Below are 20,039 nucleotides of genomic sequence, written 5' to 3'. Positions count from 1 at the left end.
GCCGAAACATCGCGCTCCAAGGATTCACATTTCTTCACGGCATCCTGGAGCTCTTGTTGGACCTCATTGAGCCGGGCCTCGTGCTTTTTGCGAGCGATTTGCTCCTTAGCAGCTTTCTCCTCGGCCTCGGCCAGTGCCTTCTTAAGGACCTCGACCTCGGTTGCCGCGCCTACAAATATCAGGGCACTCTGGTCATTACACATCATTCATTCTTCCTGAATATATAGCAGGTCATTACATACCTTGCTTGTCTTCTAGCTGCTTCCTTGCTTGGCCAAGCTCGTCCTCGGCCCGCTCCAGTCTCTGCTTCAGTCCGGAGACTTCGGCAGTGTGTGCGGTCGTAGCTAGCAACGACGCCTTCTTAAGCACATAGGCGCATGTGGTTAGTCTCCTGCGAAAAACTGTTCGATCCTCTGTCCGGCTCTTCTTTCCGAACACCGGACAGAGCCCCAGGGGCTACTATCTATAATATGGCATTCTTTTTATAAAATTGCGTCGCTTACCTCAAAACATGTCAGCAGGCTGCTGCAGGCTTCGATTAGTCCGCTCTTGACGGACTGAACCCTCTCAATCACCGTACCCATAAGGATACGATGTTCATCCACAATGGAAGCGCCTCGTAGCGCTTCCAGCAGATTATCCGGTGCCTCTGGTTGGACAGAGGTCACCAACGAAATTGGCACACCCCCTTCTTTCGAAGGAGGTTGCTCGCCGGATTCCGGAGCCATATAGGTCTCCAGAATCGTATTCAGCTGGGGGCCGAACTGAGCAAGGCCCCCATCGCCAGTCTCCATGGGGGTCTGCTCCCCCATGTGTCTGGCGACTGAGGTTTCGCCCTCCGGCGCCTCCCTGACAGCCTCCTGAACCTCTCCCTGGCCGGGGAAGGTCCTTCGGGACAGCACCTCGGCGTCGCCCTTGGCCTTGGGAGATTGAGCGGCCGGCCATGACTCGCTGGCCATCGCCTTCGAATCCAGCGAACCTCCTGATGAGGATCGCAGGGGGAGCCGTCATGGGCCGGACTGCAATAGCATAATTTAACATGTTAATACCATAAATCAGAGAGGCCGGATACATGGACGTATGCGGGTTTTTAGTAGTTACGATGTGGCCAGGGGCTTGTTTCGGGGGAGTCGCTCCGGGCTGCTGTCGACATCCCACGCGGAGTTATCCGCAAGGGGGCCCTTCCCCCCTCTTGGGCGCCTCCACCTCCAGATTTGTGGAGGCCGCCCTCTTCTTCCTCCCCCCATCAGGGGGAGAGTTGCTTTCTTCCTCCTCCTCCTCGTCGTCTTCGGCAGCAGAGGAGTGAGTCTTGTCTTCGGACGACACGTCCGAAGCTCCCTTGCGGCGGGGGCCACTCCGGACCCCCTTGGCCTTCTTCTCCGGCGCCTGATAGGGCGCCGGGACCAGCATCTTCGCCAGGAGCGGGATGACTGGTTCCTCGGGCAGTGGAGCCAAACATTGAATTCCCTCCGCCTTCTCTGTCCATACCTGAGAAAATAAAATAGTAAGGTTTAGATATCCTCCTTGAACAAGCAAGTAGAGGATGCGCCTTGAGACGTGAAGGACATACTGCACTGGCAGGATGGGCAAGATCGTGCCCGCGGTCCGGGTCTATGGCCGGCGGCGTCTCATTGCCCTTAAAGAGCAATTTCCAGGCATCTTCGTGAGTGGTTCCGAAGAGCCTTTCCAAGGTTTGGTGCTTCTCCGGATCGAATTCCCATAAAGGGCAGGTTCGGCTTTGGCATGGGAGGATCCGGCGAAGTAGCATCACCTGGATCACGTCGACGAGCTTGATGCTTTTATCCATGATGCTTTGGATGCGTGTTTGCAGTGCTATCAGTTCGTTCGACGAAGACCAATTTGGGCCCTTCTCTATCCAGGAGGTGAGCCGCATTGGAGCTCCGGATTTGAATTCGGGAGCCGCGGCCTAGGTGGTGTCGCGGGGCTCTGTGATATAAAACCATAGTTTCTGCCACTCTGTGACAGTCTCCACAAAAGTACCCTTGGGCCATGTGACATTGGGCAGCTTGCTCACCATGGCGCCTCCGCACTCTGCATGTTGACCATCCACCACCTTCGGCTTCATGTTGAAGATCTTGAGCCACAGCCCGAAGTGGGGTTGGATGCGGAGGAAGGCCTCACACACGACAATGAATGCTGAGATGTTGAGGAAGGAGTTCGGGGCTAGATCATGAAAGTCTAGCCCGTAATAGAACATGGGTTCGCGGACGAAAGGGTGGAGAGGAAACCCTAACCCGCGGACGAAGTGAGGGATGAACACCACCCTCTCTTTGGCCTTCGGGGTGGGGACGATTTGCCCCTTGGTCGGAAGCCGGTGGGCGATTTCTTTCGCCAGATACCCGGCCTCCCGAAGCTTGGTCCTCGGGCGTACTGAGGGAGTCCTGGACTAAGGGGTCCTCGGGCGTCCGGCCTGTTGGACATGGGCCGTACTGATGGGCTATGAAGATACAAAGACTGAAGGCTCTACCCGTGTTCAGATGGGACTCTCCTTGGCGTGGAAGGCAAGCATGGCGACCAAATATGAAGATTCCTTTCTCTGTAACCGACTTTATGTAACCCTAGATCCCTCCGGTGTCTATATAAACCGGAGGGTTAGGCTCGTAGAGCCGAAGACTCATCATCATAGTCATACAGGCTAGACTTCTAGGGTTTTAGCCATTACGATCTCGTGGTAGATCAACTCTTGTAACACTCATATTCATCAAGATCAATCAAGCAGGAAGTAGGGTATTACCTCCATAGAGAGGGCCCGAACCTGGGTAAATATTGTGTCCCCTGTCTCCTGCTACCATCGATCTTAGACACATAGTTCGGGACCCCCTACCCGAGATCCGCCAGTTTTGACACCGACAACCACCACCGCTTTGCATGTGGACCAAACATATATATGTTGAATACCCAAAATGCACAACTTTGATGTGCCACATGCCTCAAAAACTGTAAACCATGCACCCACACAGAGTGAGGTTCATATCAAGCGTACTACATATGATGGTCCCCTTCCCCCCTCTTCACCGCATACTATATGCTCCTGCCGTAATATATGTACAACCCAAAAGAATCCTCATCGATGGTGAAATTAATTAACCTCTCCCGATGTAGGTCAAAGTGATGCATGCATCGACGATGGCCTCGTGGGCCCACAGATGGAAGCGTCACACGTGAGTTTCCTTGCTAGGATATGCATGTGGCCCAAAAAGGTGTTGTGTGATGTTTGAATAACCAATTTCACAATTTTGATGTGGCACGTGCCTCGGTAACCAAAAAGTCCCGATACTGAGTGAGGTGTACTTGTTCACGGACGCGTACGTATAGTATATATGCTAGTCCCCTCCCACCTCTTCGACGCGTACTATATAGCACCATAACACAAACAAAAAAGATTCTACCTTGCTAGTCAAATTAACCTCACTGCCGGCTGTTCGTCAAAGTGATGGACGATGACCTCGCGGGCCCACAGAAAGTGTCACGCAACTATCGAGTGTCGTGTAGGACAACCATCGACTGCATGTGGCCAAAACATTTATGTATGAAAGGGTTGTGTAATGTTTTAAATAACGATTTTCATGACTCTGATGTGGCACCGGCCTGCCTAACAAAACAGCCAACCCACACGGTGGCTCACAACTCGTAGTGTATTGCGAGCCACCCGCCACCCCCAAACGCACACACCCACACACACACCGTGAATCCACCGCAACTACGATGCATGTTAAATTAATTATCTCACGGTGAACATACATGTTACCAAAGGAGGGACGTTTTAATTTCAAAAAAATCACAGAGATCATTAAGACGTTTTAGTACATTGATTGATTGATTTCTACGGGTATAATGTGCAAAAATAGAATTTGAGCTACATGCACACGTGACAGTGCACCTAAATGGATTGCAAAAACACATGTGTCTCACTGGGTGCATGTTTACTCCCCGTGCAACAAATTTCAAACATTGAGAATCTTGATTTTTAAATTCTAGTACATCCAAAACTTATTTGAAGTTCATGAAACTTATCGTGTTGTCATATGGACACCAATACAAAGTGGCATTGTACTTTTTTGTCAAATTTGAGACCAGTTTTGATGTAATCTTTATCTAATTACAGACGGGAGATTATTAATAATTGGGAACCAATATCCCAAACGGATTATTTATTCAAACCGTGACGTTAGACCAACAATGAATACGTGCCATGCTTCGGTTAAGCAATAAAGCGGCAGCATTAATCATCCAAATACAAAAACAATATACGTGCCGCCGCGCGACCTGTGTGGCGTGCGAGCAGGCGTGAGTTGACCGGACGCATGCGAGCAGTCCGCCACGCAGGCAGACGGGGAGGCGTGCGTGCAGGTGTGTGAATTGACGGAGGCGTGCTCGCTGCGCAGTGTCATTAGGAGGCGTGCGAGTAGCTGTGTGAAACTTAGGTAGGCATGCCAGTAGTTCGGTGCGCAGGCTCACCGGGAGGCGAGCCATCGGTTTGACTGCCGCCCGCCTCTCTCCCACAACTCCCACTACTCCATATTAATGATGCGCCCGAGCGGCCGCACCCCCCATCCTCGCTATGCACACACAATCCTCTCTCTCCGCTTGCATCCTCGACGCCGCTCTCAGTCCTCAAAGCCGTCAGTGTATGAGGATGCCGCCCAAGCGCCCCATTGGAGGGAGTGGCGACGCCAGGGCTGCTAAAGCACCGGAGCACGGCGTGGAGATGGAGACAGAGGTTGCCATCACTGCCGGCGAGTTATCGCTGCACCCTGACGTCGTCGACGGCGTCGAGCTTCCACAGCCGGAGGCGGAGTTCCACACCGACTCCGACGACCACTCCGGCGACGACGGACAGCTGGTTAGTCATCTATACCCATTTATGTGTCAAATAGATCATAGGGTTTCTCTGGTTACTCCTGCCTCCCCCTTTTTGGAATAGAAATCCTATGGTTATGTTCTCCCAATCCATGAAATCTGAGTAAGTTTCGTTAGATCCGTGTAGTGTATTGATTGTTTGAATGTTCCAGGTGATAAGTGATTAGTTGTTTCATCTGTGCAAATGATTTCTGCTAGTAATCCGACTAGGGTTAGTGTTCGTGCTAATAATTCCTAGGCAGGACTTGACAATTGATTTTGAATGACCTACATATGTTTGTGCCATTATTTTCTTCAAGATTGGTCTGTACAAAGACGATTATGCTTAAAATCGAACTATAATCTCTGGATATGTATAAATAAATAGCCATAAATTCCTAATCCTACTTCACGACATGTAATCAGTGATTTGATGCCAAATTTGTTTTACTATTTGTATAGGTGCTGTCTGACGATGTGGACAGCGAGGATGAAGATGCCCAGAGGAGGTACAAGAGGTGAATCCTGAGGGAGCTTTATGCGGGAATGTATAACGGGCGTATTAGGACCTGGAACAACGGCTATGGATGCCCATTTTGCAACCACAAGCTTCATGACGCGTATCTAAGTTTTATGGCGCATGCAAGAGGATGGGTCGTTGGCTCCTTCAAGCAGAAGTATTCTCGCAGGGTGGCGCACGTCGCGTACGTCGAGTACCTGGAGACGCTTCAGGATCGTACCGGCCGCATGTGAGATGAGATGTGGGATGGATCAAACTATGTACGCTTGAGTATGCTTACTGACGGTTGAACTATGTACTTATGGTTGAACTATGCTTATGTACGTGTACACTTATTATCTATGTCTGAGTATGTTAAATATTTGGTCAAAATTTGGTAAAAATTTAAAGGGGGACCAATAAACCAGGAAATGGAGGTAGTACGTCAATCACACACGGTTCCCAAAATTGGAACCGTGTGCAATGGCTTTCATTTTGCATGTTGCGTCAATCACACACGGTTCGCTCTAGCAAACCGTCACCCCCAAAATTCTTTGTGGGACAGAAAACCCTCACCACCCAATTCAAAAAAGAAAAAAGAAAACCCTCACCATCCCCACGTCACAAAAGCCCTCACCTCGCCTGCCACCCCCTCCAGCACGGTCCCCATTCACACCTGCACAAGCTCCTCCGCGTCTATGCCATGGCACCGCCTATCGCGGTGGTAAACACTTAGCTCGACGCCCTCCGTCGCTGCCAGGCTGCCGGCAAAGCTCACCCTATTTCGCCACTTCCGCTTGCCACTGCCTATCGCCATCGACTTTCTCGATGCTTGATGTCTACTACGCAACCTTCTTCTTGTAGACGTTGTTGGGCCTCCAAGTGCAGAGGTTTGTAGGACAATAGCAAATTTCCCTCAAGTGGATGACCTAAGGTTTATCAATCCGTGGGAGGCGTAGGTTGAAGACGGTCTCTCTCAAACAACCCTGCAACCAAATAACAAAGAGTCTCTTGTGTCCCCAACACACACAATACAATGGTAAATTGTATAGGTGCACTAGTTCGGTGAAGAGATGGTGATACAAGTGCAATATGGATGGTAGATAAAGTTTTTTGTAATCTGAAAATATGAAAACAGCAAGGTAACAACTAATAAAAGTGAGTGTAAACGGTATTGCAATGCTAGGAAACAAGGCCTAAGGTTCATACTTTCACTAGTGCAAGTTCTCTCAACAATAATAACATAATTGGATCATATAACTATCCCTCAACATGCAACAAAGAGTCACTCCAAAGTCACTAATAGCGGAGAACAAACGAAGAGATTATTGTAGGGTATGAAACCACCTCAAAGTTATCCTTTCTGATCGATCTATTCAAGAGTCCGTAGTAAAATAACACGAAGCTATTCTTTCCGTTCGATCTATCATAGAGTTCGTACTAGAATAACACTTTAAGACACAAATCAACCAAAACCCTAATGTGACCTAGATACTCCAATGTCACCACAAGTATCCGTGGGTATGACTGTACGATATGCATCACACAATCTTAGATTCATCTATTCAACCAACACAAAGTACTTCAAAGAGTGCCCCAAAGTTTCTACCGGAGAGTCAAGACGAAAACGTGTGCCAACCCCTATGCATAAGTTCACTAGGTCACTGAACCCGCAAGTTGATCACCAAAAGATACATCAAGTAGATTACGTGAATATCCCATTGTCACCACAGATAAGCACATGCAGGACATACATCAAGTGTTCTCAAATCCTTAAAGACTCAATCCAATAAGATAACTTCAAAGGGAAAACTCAATCCATTACAAGACAGTAGAGGGGGAGAAACATCATAAGATCCAACTATAATAGCAAAGCTCGCGATACATCAAGATCGTATCACCTCAAGAACACGAGAGAGAGAGAGAGAGAGAGAGAGAGAGAGAGAGAGAGATCAAACACATGCTACTGGTACATACCCTCAGCCCCGAGGGTGAACTACTCCCTCCTCGTCATGGAGATCGCCGGGATGATGAAGATGGCCACCGGTGAGGGATCCCCCTCCGGCAGGGTGCCGGAACGGGTCTAGATTGGTTTTTGGTGGATACAGAGGCTTGCGGCGGCGGAACCCCCGATCTATTCTGCTCCTCGATGTTTTTAGGGTATATGGACATATATAGGCGAAAGAAGTTGGTCAGGGGATCCACGAGGGGCCCACGAGGGTGGGGGCGCGCCTCCCTGCCTCGTGGCTTCCTCGAAGCTTCCCTGACGTCTACTCCAAGTCTCCTGGATTGCTTTCGTTCCAAAATAACTCTCCCGAAGGTTTCATTCCGTTTGGACTCCGTTTGATATTCCTTTTCTTCGAAACACTGAAATAGGCAAGAAAACAGCAATTTGGGCTGGGCCTCCAGTTAATAGGTTAGTCCCAAAAATAATATAAAAGTGTTTAAATAAGCCCATTAAACATCCAAAACAGAATATATAATAGCATGGAACAATCAAAAATTATAGATACGTTGGAGACGTATCAACGCTGCTCGTGGTCGACCTAGCTCCGCTCGGTTGGGGAATCTGCCGTACTAAGGGTTATTTCTCATGGACGACAAGGTAACTAATTTAACAAGATATTATCTCATCTCTTATCCCAGTTCATCTGCCTCCTTTAATCACCCGGCGGAAATCGCCGTGAATTCATTTTTATTCGAGCTGATTTGAGGGTTTTCTTTCATTCATAGAATGTACAGTGCGCCGACACTTTAGGACTTGGCGACCGCCGCCAGAGATTCCATCTCATCGTACCAGATAACTTGAGGACGCGTGCGGTATGTTCAATCTCACCCTAAATCGGTTGGCATGGCCTACTTTCCTGAACATATTCTAAATATTTCTACATTTGGATAAAAGGTGCCACATGCACCATATACGTCAAAGGGGATTTTTTTTCCCCTCTTCTTTCTATATTAGGCAAATTAATGATGTATTGTTCTTTCGATTACTCTCATTTTTCCATGACATCATGTTTACCCTATCTGTTTAATTATAGAGTTTTGTCCTTCGATTTCAACTGCTGTACAGTTCTTTCAATTTGGGCCCATATTTGCATGTTACCATATTTTCTTTAACAATCCTACCATTTTCTGCAGGACATCCCTCGCTATGCAACAGATTATGTAGTGCACAATTTTTCCCTTTACATAGATCAAGGCTCCACGGATGTCATACTGCACACAAACCATGGATTTACAATTGTTGCTACTGTAAGACTTGATGAACGTGGTGACTCCTATTTTTCCACTGGCTTTTAGAATGAAATTGCAAAGTTTTATGTACTGAAAGCTGGCACTAAAATTGCACTGCACATAGAAGGGCCTGGTCAGGAGATATATGCTAACTTCCCCGACAAAATCATCCGTCCAGACTTTGTTCGAAGTAAGTTTTCTTTTCAACTATCTGCATATGTTGACTTACCCAGCAATGTTAAATGAATTGTGTAGTATTTAAGCAACCAATTGTTATCCCCTTTTCTTACTATATTCCTACCTAATAACTTCTAGTTACCAATAACTTTTCTATTGCCCTGTTATAACTAAATATTCCCTGTACTCCCATTTCTATCAGAAAGCGCCGCTGACAAGGAGACTCCAGAGGTGGAGAACGGGGCTGCCAACAAGCGGAGGCGGGGCGAGCTAGAACCGCAAGCGACTCCGGCAGGCCTAGACTTAATCAGCAGCCTCCCCGATGATTGATACGTCTCCAACGTATGTATAATTTTTGATTGTTCCATGCTATTATATTATCCATCTTGGATGTTTTATATGCATTTATATGCTTTTTTATATGATTTTTGGGGCTAACCTATTAACCTAGAGCCCAGTGCCAGTTTCTGTTTTTTCCTTATTTTTGAGTTTTACAGAAAAGGAATACCAAACGGAGTCCAATTGACGTGCCAATTTTTGATGATTTTTTATGGACCAAAAGGAGCCCCCGGAGTAAAAGAGTTGGGCCAGAAGAGTCCCGAGTTGTCCACGAGGGTGGAGGGTGCGCCCTACCCCCTGGGTGCGTCCCCCTATCTCGTGGACGACTCGGAGACCCCCCTAAGGTGAGACCGACGCCAAAAATTCCTATAAATACAGAAACCCCCAGAAAGAAACCTAGATCGGGAGTTCCGCCACTGCAAGCCTCTATAGCCACGAAAAACCAATCGGGACCCTGTTCCGGCACCCTACCGGAGGGGGAATCCCTCACCGGTGGCCATCTTCATCATCCCGGTGCTCTCCATGACGAGGAGGGAGTAGTTCACCCTCGGGGCTGAGGGTATGTACCAGTAGCTATGTGTTTGATCTCTCTCTCTCTCTCTCGTGTTCTTGATTGGACACAGTCTTGATGTATCGTGAGCTTTGCTATTATAGGTGGATATTATGATGTTTCTCCCCCTCTACTCTCTTCTAATGGATTGAGTTTTCCCTTTGAAGTTATCTTATCGGATTGAGTCTTTATGGATTTGAGAACACTTGATGTATGTCTTGCATGTGCTTATCTATGGTGACAATGGGATATTCACGTGATCTACCTAATGTATGTTTTGGTGATCAACTTGTGGGTTCAGTGACCTTGTGAACTTATGCATAGGGGTTGGCACACGTTTTCGTCTTGACTCTTCGGTAGAAACTTTGGGGCAATCTTTGAAGTTCTTTGTGTTGGTTTGAATAGATGAATCTGAGATTGTGTGATGCATATCGTATAATCATACCCGTAGATACTTGTGGTGACATTGGAGTATCTAGGTGACATTAGGGTTTTGGTTGATTTGTATCTTAAGGTGTTATTCTAGTACGAACTCTAGGATAGATCGAACAGAAAGAATAGCTTCGTGTTATTTTACTACGGACTCTTGAATAGATCGATCAGAAAGGATAACTTTGAGGTGGTTTCGTACCCTACAATAATCTCTTCCTTTGTTCTCCGCTATTAGTGACTTTGGAGTGACTCTTTGTTGCATGTTGAGGGATTGTTATATGATCCAATTATGTTATTATTGTTGAGAGAACTTGCACTAGTGAAAGTATGAACCCTAGGCCTTGTTTCCTAGCATTGCAATACCGTTTACGCTCACTTCTACGACTTGCTACCTTGCTGTTCTTATATTTTCAGATTACAATCACGATCGCTTCGCCGAACTAGTACACCTATACAATTTACCATTGTATTGGGTGTGTTGGGGACACAAGAGACTCTTTGTTATTTGGTTGCATGGTTGCTTGAGAGAGACCATCTTCATCCTACGCCTCCCACGGATTGATAAACCTTAGGTCATTCACTTGAGGGAAATTTGCTACTGTCCTACAAACCTCTGCACTTGGAGGCCCAACAACGTCTACAAGAAGAAGGTTGTGTAGTAGACATCAAGCTCTTTCCTAGCGCCGTTGTCGGGGAGGCTAGGTAAGCGGCACTAACACCCCGTCAACTAAGCTCTTTTCTGGTGCCGTTGCCGGGGAGGTTAGTGCTTGAAGTTATATCTTTAGATCTTGCAATCGAATCTTTTTGTTTCTTGTTTTATCACTAGTTTAGTCTATAAAAGAAAACTACAAAACAAAAATGGAATTGAGGGTGCCTCATATGCTTCATCTTTTTAATGTCTTCCGTGAAAATAAGGATTCCAGTAATTGTGCTCAAGTGCTAGAAGAAGAATGCATTAGAATGTTTGGCACCAAATATTTGAATGATGAGCATGATTGCAATGTTGTTAGTATGAATTCCTTGAATATCCATGATGCTAATGATATGCAAAGCCACAAGCTTGGGGAAGCTATGTTTGATGAAGATGATATTTTTTTGTCCCCCAAGTTTTGATGAGCAAATTTATTATGATGAAAATCATGCCTCCTATTTATGATGATTATATTGATGAAAGTGGATTTGGAGGGGTCATGACTTTATTTAGTGATGAATCCACTATTTCGGAAGAGATTCCAATTGATTATGAGAACAAAGTTGCTATCTATGATGATTATTGTGATGACATGTATGCTATAAAGAATAATGATAACCATAAAACTTGTCATCATGATTTTAATTTTCAATTGGATTATGCCTCACATGATAGTTATTTTGTTGAGTTTGCTCCCACTACTATTCATGAGAAGAAGTTTGCTTTTGTGGAGAGTAATAAAAATACTATGCTTGTGCATCATGAAAATAGTGCTTTATGTGATAGTTATATTGTTGAATTCATTCATGATGCTACTGAAAATTATTATGAGGGAGGAATATATGCTTGTAAGAATTGCAATAATATCAAGTTTCCTCTCTATGTGCTTAAAATCTTGAAGTTATGCTTGTTTTGCTTTCCTATGCTAGTTGATTCTTGTTCCCATAAATTGTTTGCTCACAAAATCCCTATGCATAGGAAGTGGGTTAGACTTAAATGTGCTAGTAATATTCTTCATGATGCTCTCTTTATGTTTCAGTTCTTATCTTTTATGTGAGCATCATTAAAATCGTCATGCCTAGCTAGGGGCGTTAAACGTTAGCGCTTGTTGGGAGGCAACCCAATTTTATTTTTGTTCTTTGCTTTTTTCTCCTGTTTAGTAATAAATAATTCATCTAGCCTCTGTTTAGATGTGGTTTTATGTTTTAATTAGTGTTTGTGCCAAGTAGAACCTTTGGGAAGACTTGGTGAAGTCTTTGCGATCTTGCTGTAAAAAACATAAACTTTTGCGCTCACGAGATTAGCTGCCATTTCTTACTGGAGAGTGATTTTCGGTTGATTATTTTTGAAATATATTAATAGACAAATTCCTCAGGTCCATTATTTGAGAATTTTTGGAGTTACAGAAGTATTCGAATGATACAGATTACTACAGACTGTTCTGTTTTTGACAGATTCTGTTTTCTATGTGTTGTTTGCTTATTTTGATGAATCTATGAGTAGTATCGGAGGGTATGAACCATAGAGAAGTTGGAATACAGTAGATATTACACCAATATGAATTTATAATGAGTTCACAACAGTACCTAAGTGGTGATTTATTTTCTTATACTAACGGAGCTTACGAGTTTTCTGTTGAGTTTTGTGTTGTGAAGTTTTCAAGTTTTGGGTAAAGATTCAATGGACTATGGAATAAGGAGTGGCAAGAGCCTATGCTTGGGGATTCCCAAGGCACCCCAAGGTAATATTCAAGGACAACCAAGAGCCTAAGCTTGGGGATGCCCCACATGGCATCCCCTCTTTCGTCTTCGTTCATCGGTAACTTTACTTGGAGCTATATTTTTATTCACCAAATGATATGTGTTTTGCTTGGAGCATCATTTTATTTTATTTAGTTTTGCTTGCTGTTTGAATAATATCCCAAGATCTGAAATTCTTAAAGGTTAGAGAGTCTTCACATAGTTACATAATTATTTGACTACTCATTGATCATCACTTATATCTTTTGGAGTAGCTTGTCGTTTGCTCTAGTGCTTCACTTATATCTTTTCAGAGCATGGTGGTGGTTTTATTTTATAGAAATTATTGAACTCTCATGCTTCACATATTGTTGGGAATATTACCACTGGGTGTAAACCGGCCAGGGGAGGCCGGGTTAACTTCATAAGTAGTTCATCTGTATCTGAAGCCCATGAAGACAGACGGTGACGCTTCATGAAGGCCCAGGGCCCAAAGCCGGTTTAAGGCATGTAGACACAAACCGGTATTGAGATGTAAACTTGTGTTGTAAGATATGCGTAGCAGAGACCGAGCCGGACACGATTATGAGCCGGCCTCGGAGTCTGTAAACCGACGGGCGTCAACCCATGTATATAAGGGGACGACCCGGCGGCGGTTCAGGGACAACAGACAACAACTCGAGACTCAGGCAAAGCGTTTTCACTCCATGGTCATCGAAACCCCATCAATTCCATCACAACTAGACGTAGGCTTTTACCTTCATCGAAGGGGCCGAACTAGTATAAACTCTCTTGCGTCCCTTGTCCGCTTTAACCCCTTCAAGCTAACCCGTAGCGATGGCTCCACGACTAAGTCCTTTCTCTAGGACATCTGCCGTGACAAAACCACGACAGTTGGCGCCCACCGTGGGGCTATCGCACGATGGTTTCAAGTTCTTGGAGGGCAACTTCGAAGGACTCAAGGGTTACGCTGTGGGCCGGATGACCAAGAGTCGTCGTGGCAAGCTCTACATCGACGATGCAGGCTGGGGCCTCGAGGCCGGCTCAATCGAGTACGGGTATCGGGTCCCCTTTGGTAGCATACACGTTTTCATTGGCAAGATCAGCGAACCGGGCCCTGAGCCGGACATCTGCACCGACCTCGTCGAAACGGCTCAGCGTGCGAGATCTGCCCGGGTCAAGCCTGTCATGAAGCGTGCCTTCGTGGGAGTTATCCATGGAGGGGAATCTGAGGATAGATCAGAATCTGGTGGTGAGACCGTCGTTTATTCCGACGATGAGTCATCGACTGGAGAGACCGAGTCGTTATATCAGTTACAAGATGGCTGGATTGGGGGTTGTTCTGATGGCGACAGTATTCCGGACCCCTCTGATCTGCCAAGCTGGGTGGCGATCTTCATGGCCGGCACACAACCAGCGCTCCACTCTTCGACCGCAGCAGCGTTGATTTCCGGATCAGCGGCGGCGGCGGCGGCTGGGGCAGGAGGCCCTGTGCGACCGCCGGCTCAGGTTTTATCTAATTTGTTTGACATGTTGGCAACGTTGATGGCGGAGGTTAACCCGGCGGATCAGGATACACACAATGCGGAAATCGCGAAAAGTGAAAGATCAGATCACCCAGGCAAAAGCCGACTTAGCAGCTGAGGATACCAGGATAGCCGCGGAGCGGGCCGCTTTGGATGCACAAGCTTATCGGATTATGCTGGATCAGAGTGCGTCGAACGAAGTCCTGAAGAGGAGGCACCGATCTCGCCTACCGCCGGTTTATGAGGCTAGAAATCTCTTTAACACCCCAGGAGCAGGAACCAGTAATCCGCCAGTGGTAAACCGGGCAGAGGCACCCGGAGCAGGGGCGCCGGTTCAGCCACGTTTGGTGGATCCGCCTCGTCAGAACAACGTTGTGGTACCTCATGTCCCCACACCACCGGGTCATTATTCTAACCCAATGGACAGCATTGTCGCTGCCGCTTCACGGCTGGCGGCCATCCCGATCGAAGGCGATTCTCCAGCAGCGGTTGAGACGCGCCGGGTTAAGGAGCTTCTTCAGACAGCCTTGATTCAACAAGAGGCTTATTCATATAGTCGCGATCGGGTTCATTCCACTCCCCGTCCAAGCCGGAGTTACAGCAGGCGTATGGATGAACCGGCAGTATCAAGCAATGCATGGAACCGTGATCCGCCCCGTGGCCATAACCCGGCGGGTGGTGCCGGTGATGCTCAGGAGGTGGTGGACCGGGCTCGGGCACGCAGAGAGGCCGAGTTAGCAGCGCAGCACGAGGCCTGTCAGCTTACTCCGGTTCGTCCAACCACATCGGTGGAACCAGGAGTTACCTCTATTTCCTTGGGAGTGCCATGTCTTGTCCCGGCGTTGTGCAATGTGCGCCTGCCCAAAGATTTCAAGGGCCCGCGCAAGGTGTCGAATTACACCGCCGATTTATCCCCTGAAACATGGCTCAAAAGCTATGAGATGGCCATGGAGATGCTGGACGTGGATGATGCGGCATGTGCGAAGTACTTCACCATGATGCTAGAAGGAACGCCCCGCACTTGGCTAAAGAGCTTATCGGCTAATTCTATCAGGTCATGGGCCGAGTTGAGAGCCTGGTTTATTCAAAATTTCAAGGATACATGCAAGCAGCCCATGTCAATTATGGACCTAGCTGCCTGTGTCCAGGAGGAAGGAGAGTCAACAACCCATTGGGTGCGCCGGGTTTCGGAGATTTTGCATTCATCAGACCGCATCAACGCTGACACCGCAGTTTTAACATTGGAAGGCAATTGCGGTTTGAACCATTGAAGTTGAAGTTGGGACGGCTTAAACGTCATTGTAATGACATGGGAACCCTCATGGCTGCACTAGTGAAGTATGCCGACTCTGATAGTACCAAGGATCCCGAGTCTGACGATGATAAGACAGGGAAGGGAAAGAAGAGCGGCAACGCCAAGGGGCAGCACCACAACCCGACGGGTCATGGAAATGGCGGCAAGCGTAAAGCGGACCACGGTTTAGACTTTGTGGCTAACACTAATACACATGACAAGGGCCAGCGGCGTAAGGGTAAACCGCCCCGGCGCAATGGAATGCCAAATCCTAACCCGGACCATTTGTCGTATCTGTTAAACCAGCCCTGTCCAAAGCATGGGACGAAGGAGGAACCATCCACACACCTATGGAAAGATTGTTACATCATGCAAGAGTTCAAAAATTCTGACTCTTTCTGGTATGATCATGGATCAGGAGGCGGTTCAGGCGGAGGAAATTCCGGTTCAGGGTTCCATGGCAATCAGGGTGGACATAACAATCAAAGTAATCAAGGTAACCAAGGTGGCTATAATCATCAGGGCAATCAGCAGCAGCAGTAGTCGGGTTACCAGAGCAACCCGAAGCAGTTGAATAGCGGACAGTATCATGTCTTCACCACTATCTTGGACAAGCACGATCAGAAGCTTCATAAAAGGGTGGTGAATTCCGTTGAACCGGCGGTGCCCCGTTATTTGCGCTAGTCCGAGCAGCCCATTGTGTGGAGTAGAGACGATCATCCACCCCGGGTTGACAATCCGGGTCATCTGGCTCTGGTGGTGGCACCTCAGGTGGGAGGTTATAAGTTCACTAAGGTACTCATGGATGGAGGGAGTAGTATTAATATCCTTTATTATGAAACTTTCCGTCGCATGGGGCTAACAGATAAAGATCTTAAACCGTCCAATACGCTGTTCCATGGTGTGGTGGCTGGTAAGTCGGCATATCCTGTTGGTAAGATAGCTCTGGAGGTGGCTTTTGGAGATGAGCATGACTCGAGATCAGAAACCTTGACCTTTGAAGTGGTGAAAATCAGAAGCCCGTATCATGCCCTATTTGGACGGTCAGCTTATGCTAAGTTTATGGCACGGCCTTGTTATGTCTATCTATAGCTCAAGATGCCGGGTCACAAGGGAACTATAACCGTGCATGGAAGCCGCAAGATTGCTCTGGAGTGTGAGGAAGGTGATGCGGCTTATGCTGAGTCGGTTTGTGCACCAGAGGAGTTGAAGTTTTACAAAGACAATGTTGATCCGGCAGATATGACTTCGTTGAAGAAACCAACTACGGAGCATGATCCGGCCATGAAGTTTAAGTCGGCTGATGAGACTAAACTTGTTGACTTCGTGCCTGGCGATTCGTCCAAGCAGTTTAGCATCAGCGCTAACTTGGATCCGAAATAGGAAAGCGCGCTCATCGAGTTCATCCGTGAGAATCGGGACATCTTTGCATGGAAGCCTTCTGACATGCCTGGTGTACCGAGAGAACTCGCTGAGCACACTCTCAATGTTGATCCTAAGTATAAACCGGTCAAGCAGTTTCTCCGCCGGTTCAATGAAGAAAGACGCAAAGCTACTGGAGAAGAAGTAGCCAGGCTCTTGGCGACTGGATTTATCGTTGAAGTATTCCATCCTGAGTGGTTGGCTAATCCGGTGCTGGTCCTCAAGAAGAATGGCACTTGACGTATGTGTGTGGACTACACAGATCTCAATAAAGCTTGTCCAGCAGATCCTTTTGCCCTCCCCCGTATTGATCAGATTATTGATGCTACGGCGGGTTGTGAGCGGTTAAGTTTTTTGGATGCATATTCTGGTTATCATCATATCAAAATGGCAGTTAAGGACCAGGAGAAGACGGCCTTCATAACGCCCTTTGGAGCCTTCTGCTATGTGTCCATGCCCTTTCGGCTCAAGAGTGCACAGGCAACTTATCAACGGTGTGTGCAGAATTGTCTTCATAAACAGATCGGCCGCAATGTTCATGCCTATGTGGATCATATTGTGGTGAAATCAAGGAAAAAGGAGACATTGATTGATGACTTGAAGGAGCCTTTGATAACCTGTGGGTTTATAAAATGATGCTTAATCCGGCCAAGTGCGTCTTTGGTGTACCTGCAGGCAAGCTCTTAGGTTTTTTGGTGTCTAACAGGGGCATTGACTTCAAAGGTTATCAGGTGGATCATGTGGACCGGCGGAAGAATGAAGCAGCAGACGCTTTAAGCCGCCTGGGTTCCCAACGTAAACCGGTTCCACCTAATGTCTTCCTGGATATTTTTCATAATCCGTCCGTCAAGCTCCCTGGTGAAGAGGATTTGGCTGTTCCTAATCCGGAGGCTCAGTTGGTGGCAGCTCTACATGTTATCCCGGATTGGACGGTTCCGTACCTGGCGTATATAAACCGGGGCGAGTTACCAGAGGATGAAACTTTGGCCAGAGAGATAACCCGGCGGTCCAAGTCCATGACTATTATCAATGGAGAGTTACATCATTGCAGTGTGACAGGGGCGTCTCAATGCTGTGTATCTCCTGAGGAAGGCCGTGAAATTTTGCGTGAGATCCACGAAGGAGATTGTGGACACCACGCCGGTTCAAAATCTTTGGTGGCCAAGGCGTTTCGTCATGGTTTCTATTGGTTGACAGCTCATGCTGATGCCGAGGACTTGGTTAAAAGATGTGATGGCTGTCAGAAATTCTCACGGCGTGCTCATGTACCAGCTCAAGAATTGAGGATGATTCCAATCACCTGGCCGTTTGCAACTTGGGGGTTGGATATGGTTGGGCCATTCAAGAGGTCCAGGGACAAGAAGACCCACCTTTTGGTGGTGGTTGATAAGTTCACAAAATGGGTAGAGGCAGAGCCAGTTAGTAAGTGTGACGCGGCCACGGCGGTTCAATTCATCAAAAAGGTGATTTTCCGGTTTGGCTTTCCACACAGCATTATAACAGACAATGGCACCAATCTGTCAAAGGGTGCCATGAAGGAGTTCTGTCAACGTGAGCACACCCGGCTTGACGTGTCATCAGTGGCTCACCCCCAATCCAATGGTCAAGCGGAGAGGGCCAATCAAGAGATCTTGAGAGGCATCAAACATCGGCTTATGGTTCCTTTGCAACGGACGCCGGGTTGTTGGGTTGAGGAGTTACCTTCAGTGTTATGGAGCATCAATACCACACCCAACAGATCGACAGGCTACATGCCGTTCTTCATGGTTTATGGAGCGGAAGCGGTTCTTCCTAGTGACATCCGTCATGACTCGCCTCGTGTAGCGGCATATGTTGAAGCGGATAACGAGAAGGCATGGCAGGAAGCTCTTGACCTGTTAGATGAGGAGCGTGACATGGCGGCAGCCTGTTCGGCGATTTATCAGCAAGATCTACGTCGTTATCATAGCCGCCGGGTTAGAACCAGAACCTTTCAAGAAGGAGATTTGGTGCTTCGACTCATCCAGGATCAGACAGATATGCACAAGCTATCCCCCACTTGGGAAGGACCTTTTGTGGTCAGCAAGGATCTGCACAATGGGTCGTACTACCTAGTCGATGTTCGAGAGCGCAAAGACTCACGTAAATCAGAGGAGGAGACCAACCGGCCGTGGAATATTGCTCATCTTCGGCCCTACTATACTTGAGCTACAGGCTCTGCTTATGTACATATTATGACATTGTATATATTATGATCAATATAATAAACCGGAACCTCAGCTAAAGCGGGGTATCTGTTGTTTTCTTACATCACGTGTGGTTACATGGAGCTTACAAAGCGGCGTCCGGTTTACCCCTTGATTTAGCTTCTTAAAGCTTGATATCAGATCACTTGGGGGCTTGGTCGTATCCGAACCATAGCTACACCTCTTGATCGGCACAATGCCACAGCATCACTTGGGGGCTTGGTCGTATCCGAACCATAGCCACGCCTCTTGATCGGCGCAATGCCACAGCATCACTTGGGGCTTGGTCATATCCGAACCATAGCCATGCCTCTTGATCGGCGTAATGCCATAGCATCACTTGGGAGCATGGTCGAACCCGAACCATGGCTACGCCTCTTGATCGGCGTAAAGCCACAGCATCACTTGGGGGCTTGGTCGAACCCGAACCATAGCAATGCCTTTTGATCGGCGTAATGCCACAGCATCACTTGGGGGCTTGGTCGAACCCGAACCATAGCAACACCTCTTGATCAAATTTGGGGCCTGGCAGCCCGTGAAAAGCCTCGACTACAACGGTTTTATTTGCCTTTTGCTAAGTTTCTTTTTCTTTTGCTAAGATTTGTGATGTTTTCAAACCAGTGTTTATCAACCCGGTTGGGCTGTCAACTACAAGTTGTCAGTACATGACCAAGTTATAATCCGAAGACTATCAGCCCGGTCTGGTTTTGACTCATAGTCACCAGTATGGAATAGGCCGGTGTTTATCACAACCCAGAACGGTTTTGTTGTAAACCGGCATTATATAACAGGAGATACTTTTACTCCGGATTAAGGTTATTACCTTCATGACAAGGTTGGTCAGCCAACACTATGCCTAAAGGTCGCAGGTATCATAGATTTCCATACTTGGTTATCTTTTACAACCTTGGTTATAAAGCTTGGTCATATATATAGTTGGGTATCATGACCCGCCCGGTGGTAAACCGCCAGGGCACTTTAAGCTTTTTATCTGCAGGAACAACTGGAATAAATAGCTATGGATTATGAACATCATATCTCAAGCATG

Source organism: Aegilops tauschii, chromosome 1 (genome assembly GCF_002575655.3).
Source record: "Aegilops tauschii subsp. strangulata cultivar AL8/78 chromosome 1, Aet v6.0, whole genome shotgun sequence".
Taxonomy (NCBI): domain Eukaryota; kingdom Viridiplantae; phylum Streptophyta; class Magnoliopsida; order Poales; family Poaceae; genus Aegilops; species Aegilops tauschii.
The sequence above is the reverse complement of the archived record's forward strand: the minus strand, read 5'-3'. Positions refer to the sequence as shown.